Genomic DNA, 19,411 nt, shown 5'->3' on the forward strand with positions numbered 1-19,411 from the left:
AAATTTTTCACATTCAACATAAATACCAAACGCCACAGTTTTACTCTGTATTGCCAATAACCTGTTAGAAAATATAATAGAAGAAAATCAACAGGAAATACAAAATATCTGTCTAAAAAGAAATGAGTCATAGACTCTATGAAGATGGCCAAGGGGCAAAGAGAGACAGAAGAAACCAGTCGACAGCAGAACTTAGAAAGGGAACAGGGGAGGGTCTTACAGGAGCAGCCCCGCCAAGAGGGAATCGACAAGAGGGAATTGTGAAACGTCGTATGTTGCAGAAATATCGTGAAGGGTGGGGGAGCAAGTAGCCATTTGGATTTGGCTGTTAACCCTCCACGACCACCCAGGGCTCACTGAAACCTCTGAGATCATGCGAGGGTACGTGCCTGAGAAAAAAAAGAAACAAAGCTTTTCAAGATTTCTTCCATCCCAAGCCAGGTCTAAATCTCAGACATTCCAACAGTGTGAAATCAATACCCTGGGAAAACATGGCCTGTATGTCTGATGAATTACTTAACACCAGGAAAGAGGAGGCAGTCTGGAGAGTTTGCTGCAAGAAAACAGCTTTTTAGCCCTTTTTCTGATGTGCCCAATACTCCATTAGCAGCAGTCTCCCTGCTGACAGTTGCCTCAGCTAATGACTTTAAGGAATCAATTTCTTTTTCTGAAATCTGACTTGCCCCCAAAACCAGCAGTCAAGACTTCCCTAAAACAAAGTGAGAGAAAGCGGTCTACTTCGTATCGACTTTAGAAGTGCTCCTTCAATTCCAAATTCAAACAATCGGGAAACAGTTACTGGACCATGAACACACTTAGAAAAAGAAAAGGAATCTAGAATACAAACATGACTTAGGATCGAAGGATAATTTGCCATCACTAACTTTGGGAATTATTTCTTGTATTTTTGACAGCTTTGAGGTATAACTGATATGCTGAGCATTACACGTATTCAATGTGTGCAAATTGATGAGCACAAACAGAAATGACCCCCTTTGTTTCAGGCGTCAGTCATCTATAAGGCAAAAATGAGAACTAATTTAAATACACAACAAATGAATAATGTTGTAAAGGTCATAAAGACACCTGAGATGCACATTCCCCGAATGACTCACTTAGCTGCTTGATCCCTCTTTATCTCACATCACCAACATGAAAATGTGTGTGAAAATAGTTCATAATGGTAAACTACTGCATAATTAAGAAATGTAATTACCACCAACCTACCTACCCACTTTACAGCAAAACAGTGAAGATCTGAACCTCTACAAGAAAAGTGTTTTGAACTATTTTGAAAAGCAGAAGGGGGGCGCCTGGGTGGCTCAGTCGGTTGAGCATCCGACTTCAGCTCAGGTCATGATCTCGCGGTCCGTGAGTTCGAGCCCCGCGTCGGGCTCTGTGCTGACAGCTCAGAGCCTGGAGCCTGTTTCACATTCTGTGTCTCCCTCTCTCTCTGCCCCCTCCCCTGCCCACACTCTGTGTCTCTCTGTCTCTCAATAATAAATAAACGTTAAAAAAATTAAAAAAAAAAAAGAATCTGACTTCCACTCAGGTCATGATCCCATGGCTCGTGGGTTCAAACCCCACATCGGGCTCTGTGCTGACAGCTCGGAGCCTGGAACCTGCTTCGGATTCTGTGTCTCCCTCTCTCTCTGCCCCTCTCCCACTCAATGCTCTCTCTTTCTCTGTCTCTCTCTCAAAAATAAACATTAATTTTTTTTTAAAAAAGCAGAGGAAAGGCACACATATAAAACACTGAATAGGTTGTGTCCGAATATCCACACAGGTGGCCAAAGTTTCTGTGAAGAAGTTGTATTTATTTTTATTCCTAACTCAGATCTGTAGCACTTTTTTAATGTTTATTTATTTTTGAGACAGAGAGAGAGAGACAGAGCATTAGGAAGGGAGGGGCAGAGAGAAAGGGAGACACAGAATCTGAAACAGACTCCAGGCTCCCAGCTGTCAGCACAGAGACTGACACGGGGCTCGAACTCACGGACCACAAGATCACGACCTGAGCCGAGGTCGGATGCATAACCGACTGAGCCACCCAGGCGCCCCTCACATCTGAAGCACTTTATGATGTAAATATTTTGCCAAAATCTAACTTTATTGCAAAAGGAGCCACCTTCTTCCAAAGTTTTAAAATGTGATCATTCTTCCCCCAGAGATAGAAACCAAGATCGTTAGGACAGATTAAAGCAGACGAAGGTTGCACCCTGTGTCTTGCACATACAAAGCACTGACACACACCATCAGGAAGACCGGGCAGGGGGCCCCTGGGGGCGGAGTCGGTTAAGCCACCAACTCTTGGTCTCAGCTCAGGTCATGACCTCACGGTTCACGAGTTCGAGCCCTGCACAAGGGTCTGCGTTGATGGAGGAGCCTCTGGGGATTCTGCCTCTTCTTCTCTCTGCCCCTCCCCAGCTTGTGCTCTCTATAAACGAATAACAAACAAACAAACAAACTTAAAAGGAAGATCGGGCAGGTGGTCCACTGAGGGGAGGGGCACAGTCCCGGCTGCTGGGGGCCGCTCGGCCCCACACCCAGCTCTGCCTCCCACCACCCGCTCCCCTGCCCACTTAGCTTCAATAAAATACTGAACCCACAGGGGTTCCAAACGGTGTGGAAAGTTCTAGCGTCACGCTGAGAATGTAATGGGTTTCGACAGAAGTGCAGCCGCGGCCGCACAGAGAAGCTGAAGGTGACGGAGAATCTAGCAGAATCTGAGCTCCCTGAGCCTTCGGAGGAGGAAGAGGTCTCTGGAGGTCCAGGGCTTGGCTGAGAACAGGGTGGGGACAGGCCGACCGCACGGGGACCGTCCCCGGGGAGCTGGGAAGAGAAACACTTATTGCCACTTATTGTGGGGAAAGAAGAGACCCCTCAACCGTGAACACAGAAAGCGTCTTGGGGTCAAGTAAAGGGGTGCCCTTGGCCGCAGTCGTCTGAGGCAGGTGAAGCCCCGAAGTCGGTTGTGACACTCGTGTCTCCAGTTCCTCGTGGCACCAGTGTCTGAGTTGGAACCCAGACTTGGTCACCAGAGTCACCGGTTGGCTTCGCTCACCTCTCGGGGTCTCCTGCTACTCGGGGGACCCCCCTCGCCAGCAAGAGGAGCATCTGAGGGACCAGAGCCGCTCGAGGTCGGGCTTGTGGCCCAGGAATTTCGGGTCCTGTGACCTGGGTCGGCTGCGGTCACAGGAGCGCAGAGAAGGAGGTCAGTCTGTTTGCTCGAATCCAGCATTGTTCCAGAGTGTTCCACACAGTCCTGCTTAATCTCCCACTTGGGGGAGACACTATTTTTATGCATTCTTTTGAATGACATTCTGTGGCCCTGTCCAAGGAAAATACCCCAAATACTCTGTATGGAGCATAAATCTGATACGGGAAAGGGAGCAAACCCTCTCCGCTCTGCTCCACGTCGGCACACGCGTCCAGAACACTTACTGTGACCGACGGGTGACTTGGAGAGGCACAAAAGGAGGCTTCTAGCATCCTGCACTTTTTCCTCAAAACCGGTCGTCAAATTTTTGTTTCAGAATAAGACAAAACAAGCTCGTTGGCAGGAACTAAGACAGCGATGGGCCAGGGGTCTCCCAGCCCTGGGCAAATGAATGACGCTTCACCTGGGTCCCGCCCAGCAGCTGGGGAGACCCCGGTGACCTGCTGCAGGGCCACCAATGCTCCGTGCCCCACCTCCTGCCACAGCTGACGTGTGGGTGCCCTGTGGGCCACGTGCGGTGCTCCTGGCAGCTTCCCTGGGACACCACTGGGTGTGCCCCTGGTCACTCGGGGGTCACTCCTTAGCCTCCCCACTGGGGACTCCCCTCCCCACTGCCTTGAGCTGTGGCACCACCACTAGGACTGGGGACTGGTGGTCATGATGCTGTGGAAGGACAGACAGCCACCCTCCACCCGGCCCCGATGGGCTACAAGTAGGTCACAGCAAGGATCCTACACTAAAACAACAGCAACACACACACACACACACACACACACACACACACACACACCGTGGAGTCTGACTCAGACCAGTTCTGCTGTGATCACAGGAATCAGTAGGAATACCCAGCAGGTTCACGGCGGCCACCCTTGTGTTTCCAGACAAGAAAAAGGGGAAGCAGTGTAGGCAGGGGAGGGCCCAGCGGGCCTGCCCGGGAGACCATGGCCAGAAGTGAGTCAGCTCAGGGGCGGCCGGGTGGCTGAGTCGGTTAAGTGTCAGACTCTTAGTTTCAACTCAGGTCATGACCACAGTTTGTGGGTTCAAGCCCCATGTCAGGCTCTGCAGAGCCTGCTTGGCATTTCTCTCTCCCTCTCCCTCTCTCTCTCAATAAATAAATAAATAAACATGAAAAAAAAAAAAAGAAGTCGGTCAGCTCAGCTCAGGCAAAAGCTCTGAGCCAGCCTTGCGGCCCAGCAAAGAGCAGTGTGTCCAAGGGGGGCAGGCCCCCGGCGGCCACCTCTGCCGGCAGTCAAGGTCAGCAGGGCTGGGCACGGGGCCAGCGCTGTCTAGGCAGGGCGCGGGGTCGGGGAGAGGGACGGCTCGGCACGCAGCCTCCAGAGCCAGGATGCTCTGCCCGTGTCACCAACGCAGGCAGCACTCTGCAATCTGGGGCCAGTTCTTCCTTTCTCCTCCCGACCACATGAAGCTTGCCTGTGCCAGATCCTGCGGGAGCTGCGGGAGCGCTGGCAGGGTGATGAACTGACCAGCACTCTCCAAGCAGAGCACACACACACATAGACACACACACACACACACACACACATGACTGGAGCCAGGAAGTTTTCAGCAACTGGCTGCATGAGAATGAATCTGTGGAATCAGGAGGACAGCCCCTGTTTCCAGACTCCCAGCCCAGGGCTCTGGCGTAGACCACAAGCCTGAGGGCAAGGACCCGCTGACCTCTCATCCCTTTAATGCAGGTATCGAGTGCCTTCCGTGCCCCAGTCCCTCCGGTAGGCACTGAGCACACGGTGTCCCTTCTCCCACGTCACGTATCTTCCTGCAGGGGACACCAACATCACTGAATAATCGTGTAAACTGGGATCAACTGTGTAAAACCCATCCGTTTTCCTAACAAGAGGGACAGACTTGTCTGGCAAATGCCTTTTGCCTTTTGCCTTTCTCCTTTCTCCTGCCTGGAATATGACTGTAATGCCATCTGAGATCAGAAAAAAAGAAGCTTCCATGCTAAGGATGGAGGGATAGAGACACGGAAAGAGCTGGGGACATCGATACCATGGTGCCTGGCACCAGCCTGGACTGCTCCTTTCCAGGCTTCTTGTTACATGAAGAAAAAATAAACCTCCGGTTAAGCTGTTGTACTCAGCTGTCTGCCTCATGCGCAGCCAAAGCAACCCCTGATAGATACTTTGTAGGCTTACGTGGTTACCTAGAAGGCTTTTACTGATTCCCCCTGTGGCCACACTAACTGGGCCAGACTGAGCAGAGAACGAATTTCAAATCTAGAATAAGCATCCATCCAATTAGGAGAGAGAATTGTCCCATCCAGATGGAAAGGGTCCAGTGAAATCCACCTGCTACCAGGTAAATAATATCTCCTGGAGGGATGATAAAAGTGTAGTGGGGCGGAGAATATGGAGAAGTTTACAATAGCCAAGAAAGTCCTGGAGAAACAGACAGACAAGGTGTAAGGGGTTCCGAAGATTTCCAGTAGCAGAAATCACGCTCTGGGCTTCATTAAGGTGTCAACACTGCAAGGGATTAATTCCATTCCAGCATCGCTGTGCTCAGGAGCAGAGTTCAACACAAAGCTTAGGTCCTGGGCACGTTCTTGGCCGCATTTGTCCATGACAAACGTCTCTAGCAAATTCTCATTCCCACAGCCTGAGAAATTGCTTCTTGTAGAAGAAGTTAGTAGACTCAGCTTCATATTGGAGCCAAACGTGCGAGTTGTGCCCTGTGTCAATATCACACAGTGACTCAGCCCCAGGGCCTCCAATTCCCTGAGCCTCGACCTCCAAAATCACAAGTTCCCTTTGGAGAGAATCTCATCAGCACTGCTGTCTGGATCAAAGAAATCAGCCGTGGCTGCGGGCCAGGCTCATATATCACAGATCAAGGGTGGACATTGCGCTGTGGACACAGAGCCTGCACCAGTGGGGGTTGGGAAAGAACACACAGGAAGTTGGAAAGGGCCAGCCTTAGACACCATCTTGAAAGTAACCATTGGTATTTCTGCAGAGTATTTCCCATTACTACCTTAGGGTCGCAGAACGGCGGCCTTAACAACTTTTCAGTGCTGTCACATCTTAGAGCGCAGCTATGAACCCCAAACCAAGCGGTTGCATTTTCTTACTTAAGCGGGCATCTACTTTTGACTGCGTGGGTCCGTGAAGGGAAAGGAGCAGGATAACCAACAGTGGAAAAGAGACCCCATTCATGAAGCCCTTCGCCCTGGGGACAGACAAGTACTCAGCCATCTGCACCGTGACTCCCATCCCGAAGCACTCAGCCAGGGTGCCGGGAGCATGGAGATACACACGTCACCAAGTCTCGGACACAAAGCTCCCCGAGGAGGTGATGACGCATGAGTCGGACGCTGGCTGGCGAAGGTGTGTTACTTATCTATTGCTACATATAACCAATTGCCCCGACCTTGGCAATTAAAGCCACAGGCGCTTACTGTCTCCCAGTTTGTATGGGTCCGGAGTCCAGGTGCAGCCCGGCTGAGCCCCGTTGGGCAGGGTCTCAACAGGCTGCAGCCAAGGGGTCAAGGGTGAAGGGGTCCGTCCCTTTCAAGACAGTTGGCATCATTCATTCCCTTGTGGGCCATTGATCAGAGGCTGCCGTCAGGCCTGGGGGCAGGGCCTTTGCAGCGGGCAGCTCAGGGCTCGACAGCTGGCTCCGTCACAGCAGGCGCCAAGAGCCAGAAGAGCCAGGGAGGACGAGATGGAAGTCATGGTCTCTTGGGAATCCAGTCTTTCCCGCGAGAGGTCAGTCCAGGAGGAACTAGGAATTGTTGTGAGCGGGCTGTTGTACTGCAGGCCCTAGTGTTGAAAGAGCAGGAAGAGTCCACTCGCCCTGGGGAATGACGGAGACGGACCGTGAATCTCGCGTCAGGACCTACGCGGTGCACATAAGCGTGTAGTTACCACCCAGCAGACCGGAAACTGTGCTGTTGAACTGAAGTCCTGTGAAATCAAGGCAAGAGGCATTTCAGCTCCCACAACCTGATCGTGGGCCTTACCTGTTGTGAATGGGAATCCTGAATTTTTTTTTTAATTTTTTTTTAACGTTTATTTATTTTTGAGACAGAGAGAGACAGACCATGAACGGGGGAGGGTCAGAGAGAGGGAGACACAGAATCCGAAACAGGCTCCAGGCTCTGAGCTGTCAGCACAGAGCCTGACGCAGGGCTCGAACTCACGGATCGTGAGATCATGACCTGAGCCGAAGTCGGATGCTTAACCGACTGAGCCACCCAGGCGCCCCGGGAATCCTGAATTTAACAGGATTACGAATACAGGTTGAACTTAATTCTTCCCAAACGGATAGAAAAAAAAAAAAAAATGCACGTCTGCTTTTATACAATTCCAAGCCAGAGAAAAATAAGCGATCAGCATGTAAATAACATCTTCGTCTGCAAAGGTAAAATCCTGTGCAGTATTCGTTCTTGGAAAGGGTACACTCCCCAATGAATCCTTTGTGCGTCTCGTAAAGCTGAAGTCATAATTACGCAACACGGGGTGGGGGGGGGCTGTGGTTATGTCAAGTATAATTGACTACAGTTCAAAATATTACGGAAGTGGAAGATTCAAATATGGAGAATGACAATATGGAGACATAAAAGTTATTTCGACCTAATTGTTCAAGAGCCAACCAAACACTCAGAGACCGCCTTCTCTGGCATGCCACTTCTCTGTGGCCTGCTTCACTTACTGGCCAAAATCACAATCAGGAGCGACAGTCAAAAGGAAACCTAGGAATCAAAATTCACTTACGGCCACTGTAACACAGAGCTGTTTCTGTTTATGGGGTTTCAGAAGACATGGTGAAGATATGGTTTAAATTGTGCTTAGAAACTTGTGAATCAAAAATCATTATTACTCCTAAATCCTGGGCTTGTTTTCCAAGCCTACCGGAAAAAGAAAATACCCTTATGCAAAGAAATTGACCTCCTATCTCGTTCATATGTTCGTTCCCATAAAAAATGAGAGAACTTCAACCCAGAAAACATAAAAGAAAGATGAATAAATCAGACTGCAGAGAGCAAAAGAATTAACTCTAAGAACTGAAAAAAAAAAAAAAAAACTCCAAAGTTATAAAACAAATGGAGAACTAGAAAAAATGTTTGCAACTCATTTCACGGACAAGAGTTTATTTTCTTAACACATAATGAGCTCCAATAAATCTTTAAGAAACAGGCCAACAGTGCAATAGAGAAAAATGGTAACAGTATGTAATAAGGGATTTTGCAGAACGAGAAGTAAAAATGGCTCCAAAATGTCGGAAACGATGCTTGAATTGGTCCATCCGCTTCTCTCCTGAAACCTGGAATCTCCCCAATTCTTCTCTGTCCTCGTGCCTCTAACAAGTCAGTGCCTCCTGGGAGCTCTGTCTTCTGAAACGTCCAGAACCCCACCCACTGCTCACGACTGTCACCTCTTGCTTGGACTATTGCCATGCCTACCTGAGCTCCCTCCTTCTGTGCTTTCTTCTCCACTGCTCCCCACAGGGCTCCTGGAGTGGCCCTTTCCAAAGGTAACCCTACGTTGGCTTCCCATCTCAGAGTCAAAACCAGAGCCCATTGGCTTCCAAGGCCCAGGCATCTGGTCCCCGTGGCCTCTTCAGCTTCCTTTCCAATCACATTCCCTCCTTGCTCCCGACTCTAGCAATTCTGGCCTCTTTGTTCTCAAGTAGGATTGGAAGATCGTATTTCCCAAAGATGACAGCAACAATATCGTCCGGGGTGGTTATTTTTATGCGTCAGCTTGACAGGGCAACAGTACCCAGATATTTTGTTGAAACAGCTGTCTACATGTTGCCGTGAACATGTTTTTTAGGTGAGATTAACATTTAAATCAGTGGACTTTGAGGAAAGGAGATTATCCTCTATTAGTGGGTGAGCCTTGTCTAATTAGTTGAGGACCTTCACAGAAAAAAGACTGAGGTTCTCCTAAGGAAGAAGGAATTCTGCTTTCAGACTGCCTTTAGACTTGAGCTCAAACATTAGCTCTTTCCTGGGTCTCTAGCCTGCCAGCCTGTCCTGTAGATTTCAGACTTCCCAATCTCAAAATTGTGTGAGCCAATTCCTTAAAACAAATTTGTCTCTCCCTCTCTCTCTCATGATAGATAGATAGATAGATATAGATGATAGGTAGAGAGATAGATAGAGGAGATAGATAGATAGATAGATAGATAGATAGATAGATAGATAGATATAGATGATAGGTAGAGAGATAGATAGAGGAGATAGATAGATAGATAGATAGATAGATAGATAGATATGATAGGTAGAGAGATAGAGGAGATAGATAGATGATAGATAGATAGATAGATAGATAGATAGATAGATAGATAGAGGAGATAGATACATACATACATACATACATACATACATACATACATACATACATACCTATCTACCTACCAATCCTTTTGGTTCTGTTTCTCTGGAGAACCCTAATGCATCACCCAACAGTGTGACCTTCTCACCTCTCCCATGAAGAGATAGTATTCATGCCCCTCCCCTGGGCACGTCCCTACTTTCATCAACAGAGTATGATTTCTGAGATTAGGTCATGAAAAGCCTGCAGCCCCCACCTGGTGCTCTAGGAACATCTGCTCTCGAAATGCTCTCCCTCAGGAACCGCCCACTCAGCTGGAAGCATCCCGAGTGTCATGTGAGGGCCACGGGCAGCCTCTGTGTTGGGGCGTCCCAGCTGAGCCCCAGGGGTCAGGTCGTCCCAGCCCAGGTGCCCACATGTGAGCAGAGAAGCCTGTGGATGATCTTCACATCCGACCTCAAGGAAGCCCAGCTACTCAAACCTTCCCAGTTGAGGCCCCAGACGCCAAGGAGCAAAGGAGCGTCCCCACCGTGCCTGTCTGAATTCCTGACTCCCAGAATCCACCGGCATATGGCCACTTCCCTCCCCTTCCTCTGGGCTTGGTCACACAGCCACACAGACGCGGCACGTCTCCAGGCTGTATGCGTGCTCACCATCCTGGACATCCTTCCCAGCCACCTGTGTGCCTCTCTGCCTCACCCCCAGCGGGTCGCTGCACACCTGTCCACTGCTCAGGGGCCTTGCTCTCCCCCCCTTTAAAACTACAGCCTTCCAGCCCCTCGCTGTTTCGCTCCCTTCCCTGCTTTCTGGGTCTTCACAGAACTTGCGCCATGTTGGAGGCTTGTTGCTTACTTGTAAGCTTACTTTTCCTTTGCCTGTCTCCCCTAAAACACCTGCTCCATGAGGACCCGGGGTGTGGGGCTTACTCTGTTCAGGGCCTGGGTCACCAGCACCTAGAACGGAGCCTACACAGTCAGTGCTCAACTGATATTCACAAATGGATAAGCAAACTAATAAATGAACAAACCTCACCCAAAGAGAGCCTGCAAATTAAAATTTCAGTGAAGGGGTGCCTGGGTGGCTCAGTCAGTTGAGGGTCCGACTTCAGCTCAGGTCATGATCTCACTGTTCGTGGGTTCGGGCCCTGCGTCGGGCTCTGTGTTGACAGCTTGGAGCCTGGAACCTGCTTTGCATTCTGTGTCTCCCTCTCTCTCTGCCCCTCCCCCACTCATTCTCTCTCTCTCTCTCTCTCTCTCTCTCTGTCTCTCAAAAATAAATAAACATTATGGGGCGCCTGGGTGGCTTAGTCGGTTGAGCGTCTGACTTTGGCTCAGGTCACGATCTCACAGTTCGTGGGTTCGAGCCCCACGTCGGGCTCTGTGCTGACAGCTCAGAGCCTGGAGCCTGCTTGGGATGCTGTGTCTCCCTCTCTCTCTGCCCCTCCCCCACTCATGCTCTGTCTCTCTCTCTCTCAAAAATAAATAAAAATGTTAAAATAGGGGCGCCTGGGTGGCGCAGTCGGTTAAGCGTCCAACTTCGGCTCAGGTCGCGATCTCGCGGTCCGTGAGTTCGAGCCCCGCGTCGGGCTCTGGGCTGATGGCTCAGAGCCTGGAGCCTGTTTCCGATTCTGTGTCTCCCTCTCTCTCTGCCCCTCCCCCGTTCATGCTCTGTCTCTCTCTGTCCCAAAAATAAATAAACGTTGAAAAAAAAAATTAAAAAAAAAAAAAAAGTTAAAATAAATTCTAATTTCAGTGACATATGACTTTTTCTGTCAACCGTTGGGTAAAGCACTGTGCCGGTGAGCACTTGGTTGAACAGGCACCATCGTTTGCCAGCACAAGTACCAACCACTGCAAATTCTTTGGGGAATGACCGGCAATGCGATCTGAAATTTGAAGTGCCCATCAACTCTGACCCCGCAAATCCGTTTCTTAGACTCTCTCCTACAGAAACGTTCATGTATGTGGGGGATGGGGTGTCCATCTACAAGTGGACCCACGGCAGCACTCATTAGTATAAATAAAAGCTTCATATCCAAATGTTCTTGGTTATGTGTCCAATCAATGCAGGGATATTCCTGCTGAGAGATCCGGGCAGGCGTCAAAAACAATGTGGCAGTTCTAGACTGGCATAGAACTTAGAACAGCCCCAACATGTGTTGTCAGAGAACACAGCAAAGTCTAAATACTACGTTGTATGACACCAATTTAGTCGTGAGACAGACTGTGTCCAGAAGGACAGAAGAGAATCCAGAAACAGATACGCTGTACTCCGTGTACTCAGTAACCACTGAAAGACAATATGCATCTATTCTGGAAACCGGAGACAAGAAGGGAAATATTTTCCCTTCCAGCGCATCAAGGAAGAGCAGTCACATAAGCTCATGCTAGCCTTCTGCTGGTCTCGGGGCTGGACAGGAAACACACACTGAGCACGAAGCCAACACTTGTGGACAGATGGGAGGGAGACCTCTGGCTGCTTCTGCAGGCAGCAGCACACGGGGAACTCCCCATAAATGCTCACGGCCATCCTAACCAAGCCAAGGACTTAGTAACCCATGAAATAAGCAATAAATGCTTCCGTGAAACCGGTAGCAACAGATGCAGCTTACGAGACTGCAGGAAACTTTCTCAATGTAAAAAATTATGGGACTAACTGCCGCTTATGTTTGCACATCATGATAACATGTGGGTCATTACACCTGCAGATGGTTACTTTAAATAAATAGAAACCGGGCAAAGAGAAGCGTGAACCAGAATATACTTTCATTTGTATTCCCTCGGGGGGTTTTCTTCATCAACATTATCAAGCTGAATAAAGGAGAAATATTCAAGATGTATTACATCCAAGACTTTTCTCCTGGATGAAGTTGAATCACTATATTTAAGAGCAAAGATATATTGGCTTTAAAATGGAAACATAACATGTGACTTAGGAACAAGCTATCATATATCTTTATCTTTCTCCAAACGCTTCAGGGTTAAGACAGTGAGTATCATTCACGCAACTATTTTTAACCAACATCTAAACTTCATTTTTAGGGGGAAAAAAATCTACAGGGGAGAACTTCAAAGAGATTCATCCCCAAGCACAGAGACCCCTTCCATTCAGTATTTATGGAGTGTCACAGACACCCTCGTCTCGGAACAAGTCACAGGATTGACATCTCAGACAGGCGTCCCTGGTGCATCCGCAATGTCTGCAGGGTGAGGAGGGGACAACACAGGAGGCAGGCCTTTGTAGACGTGACACTACGTGACCTGTGCCTTGAAGGACGCAGGGGACGACAGTGCCCTGTCAGTGGGGGAGCAGAAAGGGAGACAGCACAGCCCACACCCCTCCCCACCAGGAACCTGCATGAGAATCAAAAGTCATACTCTGCCTGCAGAGGGTTGAATTGTGTCCCCCCCCCAAAAAAAAGCTAAGTCCAAGTCCTAAACTCTGATAGCTGTGAATATGATCTGTTGAGGAAATAGGGTCTTTGCAAATGTAATGAAATGAAAGATAATCTCGGGAGAGGCTTCTCCTGGATTTAGTGTGGGTCCTAACTCCATTGACCTGTGTCCGGACGGGAGAAAGGAGAGCGACAGTGCACACACAGAGACGCAGGAGGAGGCCATATGGAGACAGAAGCAGAGACACAAGGATCCAGCTACCAGCCAAGGAACACCTGAGGTGGCTGGAAGCCACCCGGAGCTGGGAGAGACACTGGAGAGTGTTCTACCTCGCGGCCTCCAGAAGGAGCCAATGCTGCCCACACCTTGAATTTGCACTTCTGGCCTCCAGAAGTGAGAGGGAACAAAGTTATATCGTTTTAAGCCACGAAGTACATGGTCATTTGTTAGGGCAGCTACAGCACCTGATGCAGAGGTCAGCCCAGGCAGACTGCGGGGGATCCTAGTGACATTGTCCGGGTTTGTTCCGCAAGCCTTGGAGAGGAGGGAATGGATGTGGGAGGAGCATGACCCTTCACCGGGCGGGTGGAGAATCCATGGCAATGGTGGGAAAGCGGGAAAGGTAGGCGCTCAGGGTGAGTTCCCGGGACCCTGGAGAGGAGCCTCAAGCTAGGGCAAAGGCAACCCCTAGAAATAAAACGGGTGCTCTGGACCCGGCCAGGGGGCGGAGGGCGTGGGGAAGATGCATCCACAGGGGATCACAGGGTCTGGAAGCAAGGACCAGGTTTGGCAAACCGAGAAAAGGAGACAATTCCAGTTAGAGAGACCAGGTTTCCTGGGAAACAGAACCGAGGCCAACCCAAAGCACCACTGGCTCTGGGGAGTCAAAACCCAGGGTGGCTGGAGTGTAGAAAAGGGAGGAGAGGCCAGGAGAGAGGGCAAGCTCCCTGAGATGGCACAGGATGGTGCCGGCCCTGCCACCCTGCGGAGGCACAGCCACCGAGGACCTCGCCGCACGGGTTGGACAGAGCAGCAGGCCTCGGGGCCGTGCCCAGGGCCCGAGGGAGAGGAGGTTGTCTGCAGGCTCCCAACGCTCTCTGGCCTCTCCCGGCCACTGCATCCCAGGGACGTGGTTCTGTACCTTCCAGGCTGTGCCACCAGCTCCCCACAGGCCACTGTGCAGACACCAGAGCCTTTACCAGGGTGCGGGGCCTCCTTGAGGTCAGGATGTGATGGATGGAGCCATGCTTACCCCGGAGGGCACCAAGCAAGGGCAGGGCCAGCAGAAAAGCGACAGTCCGTGGTGGCAGCTGGGGGGGGGTGTGGGGGGTGACCATCGCCTGGGAGTCATGAGGGTGCTCCGAGAACAAGGATCTGAGCCCAGGATGCAGGGAGGACAAGCCAATCTGGGGAGGCACAAAGCAGTGACAGACACACGAGGATGTGGTGCTGGCAGGCGTCACCTGCCTGTTTCAAACCCTTTGCACGTCCGTGGGCAGCTTGATTATGACTTTGCTTCACTAACAGATTTCTGTTTTTTTAATGTTTTTTTTAATTTATTTTGAGAGAGAGAGAGAGAGAGCAGGAGCAGGGAAGGGTCAGAGAGAGAGGGAGAGAGAGAGAATTCCAAGCAGGCTCCGCACTGTCAGCACAGAGCCCTCCATGGGCCTTGATCCCATGACCATGAGATCACGACCTGAGATCATGACCGGACTGAGCCACCCAGGTGCCCCTGACCAACAGATTCCTAACACGGACAAATCTAATCATTGGAGAAGAAAGCCAAGCCGTTGTCAAGTGTCCCAACAGGCCTGCGCCGTGACTGTTACTTATTTATCAAATATTATATAGCACTAATATGGGCCTGACGCTCATAGGAGAGCCTAACGGCACTCGCGAGAACCTTACAGTGTAGAAACCACTGCTATTCCCATTTCACAGAGGAGGAGACTGAGGCACGCAGAGCTGTCCCCGTGGCAAAGCCCATTGCCTCCCTCCCTGTGCTGCCTCTCTGCTTCTCGTGAGCTTTGTGAACCTGAGGGGTGCTGTTTCTTACCTATCGGCCCTCTCTGCCGATGCGGTGAACCCCCACGTCCCATCCCAGACAAAGGCTGTCTGTGCAAACTTCCCTCCTTCGTCACCAGATGCTCCGTCAAAAGCAAGAGCTTTTTAAGCCTGAGAGCTTGCAGGTCAAGGTTAATTAAGCAGGTAGTGGGCTTTCTCGCAGCACTTGTGAATCCAGCTTCCCAAACAGCCCTCGGACTGAACATGGACAAGCATCACAGAGGAGCCCTGGAACATTGTGAGGCCACCCCGAGCCCCGGAACCGGCCGTGGCCACCCCAAGCATCAAGGTGGGGACGAGGACTCTGGGGTCAGGCTGCCTGGGTCAGTACAAGCTCTGCAGCCCACGAGCCTGCACAGCGGACAAGTACCCCCCCTTCTGGGCCTCTGTTGCCCCATCTGCAAAATGGGGGGGTAAAGCCCACATGCCCCTCGGGACTGCAGAGCACCAGGTGGGTGACCAGGGATAAGCTCAGGAGAGTATTCAGGGCGTGGTTGGCCCGTATGCAAACATTTGGTGAATGGATAACACGATTATTGTGGGGTCTCTCTCCAGGTAGGCAGCTCCGGGCAGGCTCTGAGGACCTACTGTGTGCTTCCTCCCGAGACCTGACGCCCGAGGCTCTTTGTGATCCTGCCCCCCGTTCACTGCGCATCACCCCCCACATGCTGGTGCACTCTGTGGGGCCTGCTAGCCACGGCTCACCCCAGTTCTGTCTTCCAGAACTTCTGTCGTGATGGCCCACATGGGTTCGAGGACAGGCAGGGGACAAAGTCCAAACAGAGGAGGGTGCTTGTCAGATCCGGCCCCCACCACCTCTGTGCCCGGGACGCCCGCTGGCCCCTGTTGCTCTCTTGCACCCCAGCGCGGGGAACATGACCTGCCCGTCTCTCCTCAGTGTCTCTGTCTCCACAGGTGACTATGCCTCCTGAGCCCTGCTGAGCCTTGATCCGGTGGGGGTCCTCTCAGTTTCGTGATGCAAACAAAACACAAGCCCAAAGGGACAGAATGCGGGAGCCAGGCCTCGCCAGGCACGTCCACCAACGGCTGCTGGCCTGCCTGAGGACCCCCGCCGCCCTCGTCAGCGGCCACTCCTACCAGACGGCATGACCAATAAAACAGGTCTCATCGGTGGAAAGGGCTGGCATGGCCCCCAGTGATTTGCGCTGACGGAGTATGATCAGGCTGAGCACAGAAAAGAGAGGACCCTCCCAAGATTAAGTATCTGTTAACGATGGAATTCTCCAGGAAAAGTTGAAGGGCTTGGTGGCCCCCACGGATCTAAGCAAAACATCACACGTTTGAAGACACGTGAGGATCTTCTGGAAGTTTCTCTTTTTCAAACATTATCAAACCCGGCGCACCCGTCTGCTTGCTGTGCAAAAGGACTTCAGGCAAAAGGCTTGGGTGGGAAGACAAGGAATCGGGGGAAGGAGCCGGGGAGGGTCCGCCTGGCTAGAGCAAGGGGTGGGGGTGAGAGGGGCACCCGGGCGAGGGTGGGGCTGGGGGCGCAGGAAGCAGGGCCAGTATCCCCTGGAGTCTTGTCCTTGTGAAACCTCGGAGAACAAGGATGCACCTGAGGTGGGAAAGTACCATTTTTTTAAAGTTGCCTGAATATTGCCTATGGCTTTAAGGAAGCAATGGACCTCATCTTCGGGGCAGACGCTGGGCCAGTGGTTTGGGTGGGACAGGGGTCTTTTTGCTTCCGTGATTGCTACCGGCTGCATGCTGAGTCCCTCCCCACATTCATCCCCAAATCCGCGTGTTGACGTCTAATATCCAGGGGGGTGGGCCTTCAGGGTGGCTCGTCACTAGGAGGGGAAGTGTTTATGAAGGCATTGGTGTCCCTACAAGAAGAGGCTGGGAGACATGAGGACACTCCCCCACACCCGGGCACGGGGAGGACAGGAGGGGGCCCTCGCCAGCCCCTGGGTCTGCCGACGCTTCTGGCCTCTGGGACCTGGTCTGTGGGGCTCTGTGGGAGCAGTCGAGCTCAGACAGTGCGGCCAGTCCCAGGTCCAACTCTGGAAGGCAGTGAGTCAGTATGCATGGACAGGGGCGCAGAACGTTTCTGAGGACGTTGTTTGATGGAGAGATTTTAGTTCTCTCTGCCTCCTTGGGCTGTGCAAGGCAGAGGGGACAACGTTTGGGGAGAGACCTTGTCACGGCCGCCCCGTCTGCGGTGTGCTGGTTGCTGCAACGCTCCAGCAGCTGATGTGGCGCCCACACAGGTCATTAGTGGTGAGTCAGAGGTGGGCTTTGACCCACGGCCCCCAGGAGCAGCGGCGTTGGAAAGCCAGGACCGAATCCCGTGGTGCTGCCCTCTCCTCAGGCCGTTGGCTGAGGCCCTTGTTGCTACGGCCTGGGCTGGCTGCCTCTGTGAGACCCGGGAGGCGGTCTGTGTGGGGCAGGTCTCCACGGCAGAGACCTTGCGTTAGCTTCCTGAAACCGCCCCACGAACCACCACAGTTCTGGAGGCACAAGTCCGAGATCAAGCGGCCAGCAGGGCCACGCTCCCTCCAAAGTCTCCATGGTGTCCTTCCTCGCCCCTTCCTGCTTCCAGGGCCCCCTGGAGTTCCTTGACTCGTGGCCACAGGGCTGCCGTCTCTGCCTTGGCGCCTCGTCCTCTGTGTCTGTGTCCTCTTATAAGGACGCTCCATGGGTGTAGGGCCCACCCGATAATCCAGGATGACCCCCCCCATCTCAAAATCCTTTCTCACATCTGCAAAGACCTCTTACCAAGTAGTCACATCCACAGGTGAGGGTGGGGGACTTTCGGGGAGAGGGACATTCAACCCACTACACTTGTTAAGCAAAAAGGGAATTTTTATAAATTATTAAATGCTCACAGAATCACTGGGAAGAGTGAAGAATCAGATATCTGGATGCAAATTGCAGGAAAAACTCCCAGAGCCACAGGGACCCAGGTCACCAGGGGAGCCCCACCCTGTGATGACAAGGAAGCTGCACGGTCAGGGAGTCACCTGCTGACTCCGGAAGTTTCCACGGGAGCTGCCTGGAGCCATGCCAGCAAAGTAGAGGCCCTTCCCGCCTCTCTCTAGCATGACCAAGCCCAAGCTCAAAGGATGAGGAGGCAGAACCCAGGTTACAGGCAGGTTCTAGATGCGAGAGGGTGAGGGGGACCTGACTGCCTTCCCAGCCTCAGCACCCCGGAAGGCGCTGGAGAGCAGGGGAGGCACGTGCCCCAGGACCCTCCCGTGGCTGTGTCAGCCCCCGGCTTAAAGTGGCCGGCGGGAGCAAGGCGGAGCCAGGGTGACAGCAAGATGGTGACAAACAGCAACCAGGGAGGGTTTCTGAAACTCGTAAGCCGGCCATTCACAAACCGTGGGATACAGAAGAATCACCCAGGGAGCTGGCTGAAGATCTCGGGGCACCTGCTTCCTGGAAGTAATGACCTGCTGAAGGAATGAACGAGTCCATGGGAACCCGCTGTCGGGGAGCAAGGTTGGCCAAGGAGCAAAGCCCCCGGGGCTTCCCCCGCTAACCTCCACTTCACCCTCCGTGCCTCTGTGCCGACAACACACACCCTGAGCAAGGGTTCGCTTGTGCGGGGGATGGGACGCTGGGGACTCTGCCCGAGAGGACACGGGGACCTCAGCGGCTCTACGGAAGGAAATCGCCTGCTTGTCTGGGGCCGGCTTTTTATGCAAGGTGACCCGGCAGCGGGCAAGCGCATCGCCACCCCTACTGCGCGAGTCTAGTGTGTGTGTTTGGATGGACACAAAGGAGACCTAGTCCTGTCACTTCCGCGACTTTTAAATACAGAAACCTTGGATGGCGAGTAACCTGTTTTGCAAGCGTTCCGCAAGATGAGCAAACATTTCTCATGAATTTCAACTTGATAAACGAGCGATGTCTTGCAATACGAGTGGTACATTGTGCCAAGCGTCACATGGTCACAACTGAGCCAACGAGTCTTGAATTTCACTTTGATACTGGAGCGCTTTGGATTACAAGCCTGTTTCCAGAAGGAATTATGCTTGCAAACCAAGGTTTTACTGCATATTATATTTCCAAACTAATCCCCGACTGCTAGGAAAGAGCGTGCTGGAATTCTAAATGCCCCATGGGAGTTCCTTTGGGTAAAACACACCATCCCTTCTGGACGTGAGGCCTGAGACCACAGACCCCAGCACAGAGAACGTGTTTCCACATCATCGTCACCAGAGGCAAGGACAAGGAGAGAAGGAAAGGGTCGGGGTCCAGGAGCTCCCAGGAAACTTCGCAGGGTGACACCAAAAAAATTCACAGAAGATCAGCACAGCCTACAGAAAAGAACTAGTTTTAGACCCAAAATGGACATTGTGACACTGGATGGAAATGAAGCATAGTATCTTTCTTAAGAGAACTAATTTATTCCAAGATGTGTGAATATAGGTTTCATGGCCTATTTTAAACAAGCT

At 51.7% G+C, this 19,411-nt stretch overlaps 1 non-coding gene across 1 annotated transcript; it reads left to right on the top strand.

Moving 5' to 3' along the window:
- The first annotated feature begins 10,820 nt into the window (after positions 1-10,820).
- Positions 10,821-10,905, top strand: TRNAQ-UUG. The gene has a single exon. It is a non-coding gene; the product is annotated as a tRNA-Gln (tRNA).
- Positions 10,906-19,411: the final 8,506 nt, after the last annotated feature.

Source organism: Prionailurus bengalensis, chromosome A1, assembly GCF_016509475.1.
Source record: "Prionailurus bengalensis isolate Pbe53 chromosome A1, Fcat_Pben_1.1_paternal_pri, whole genome shotgun sequence".
Taxonomy (NCBI): Eukaryota; Metazoa; Chordata; class Mammalia; order Carnivora; family Felidae; genus Prionailurus; species Prionailurus bengalensis.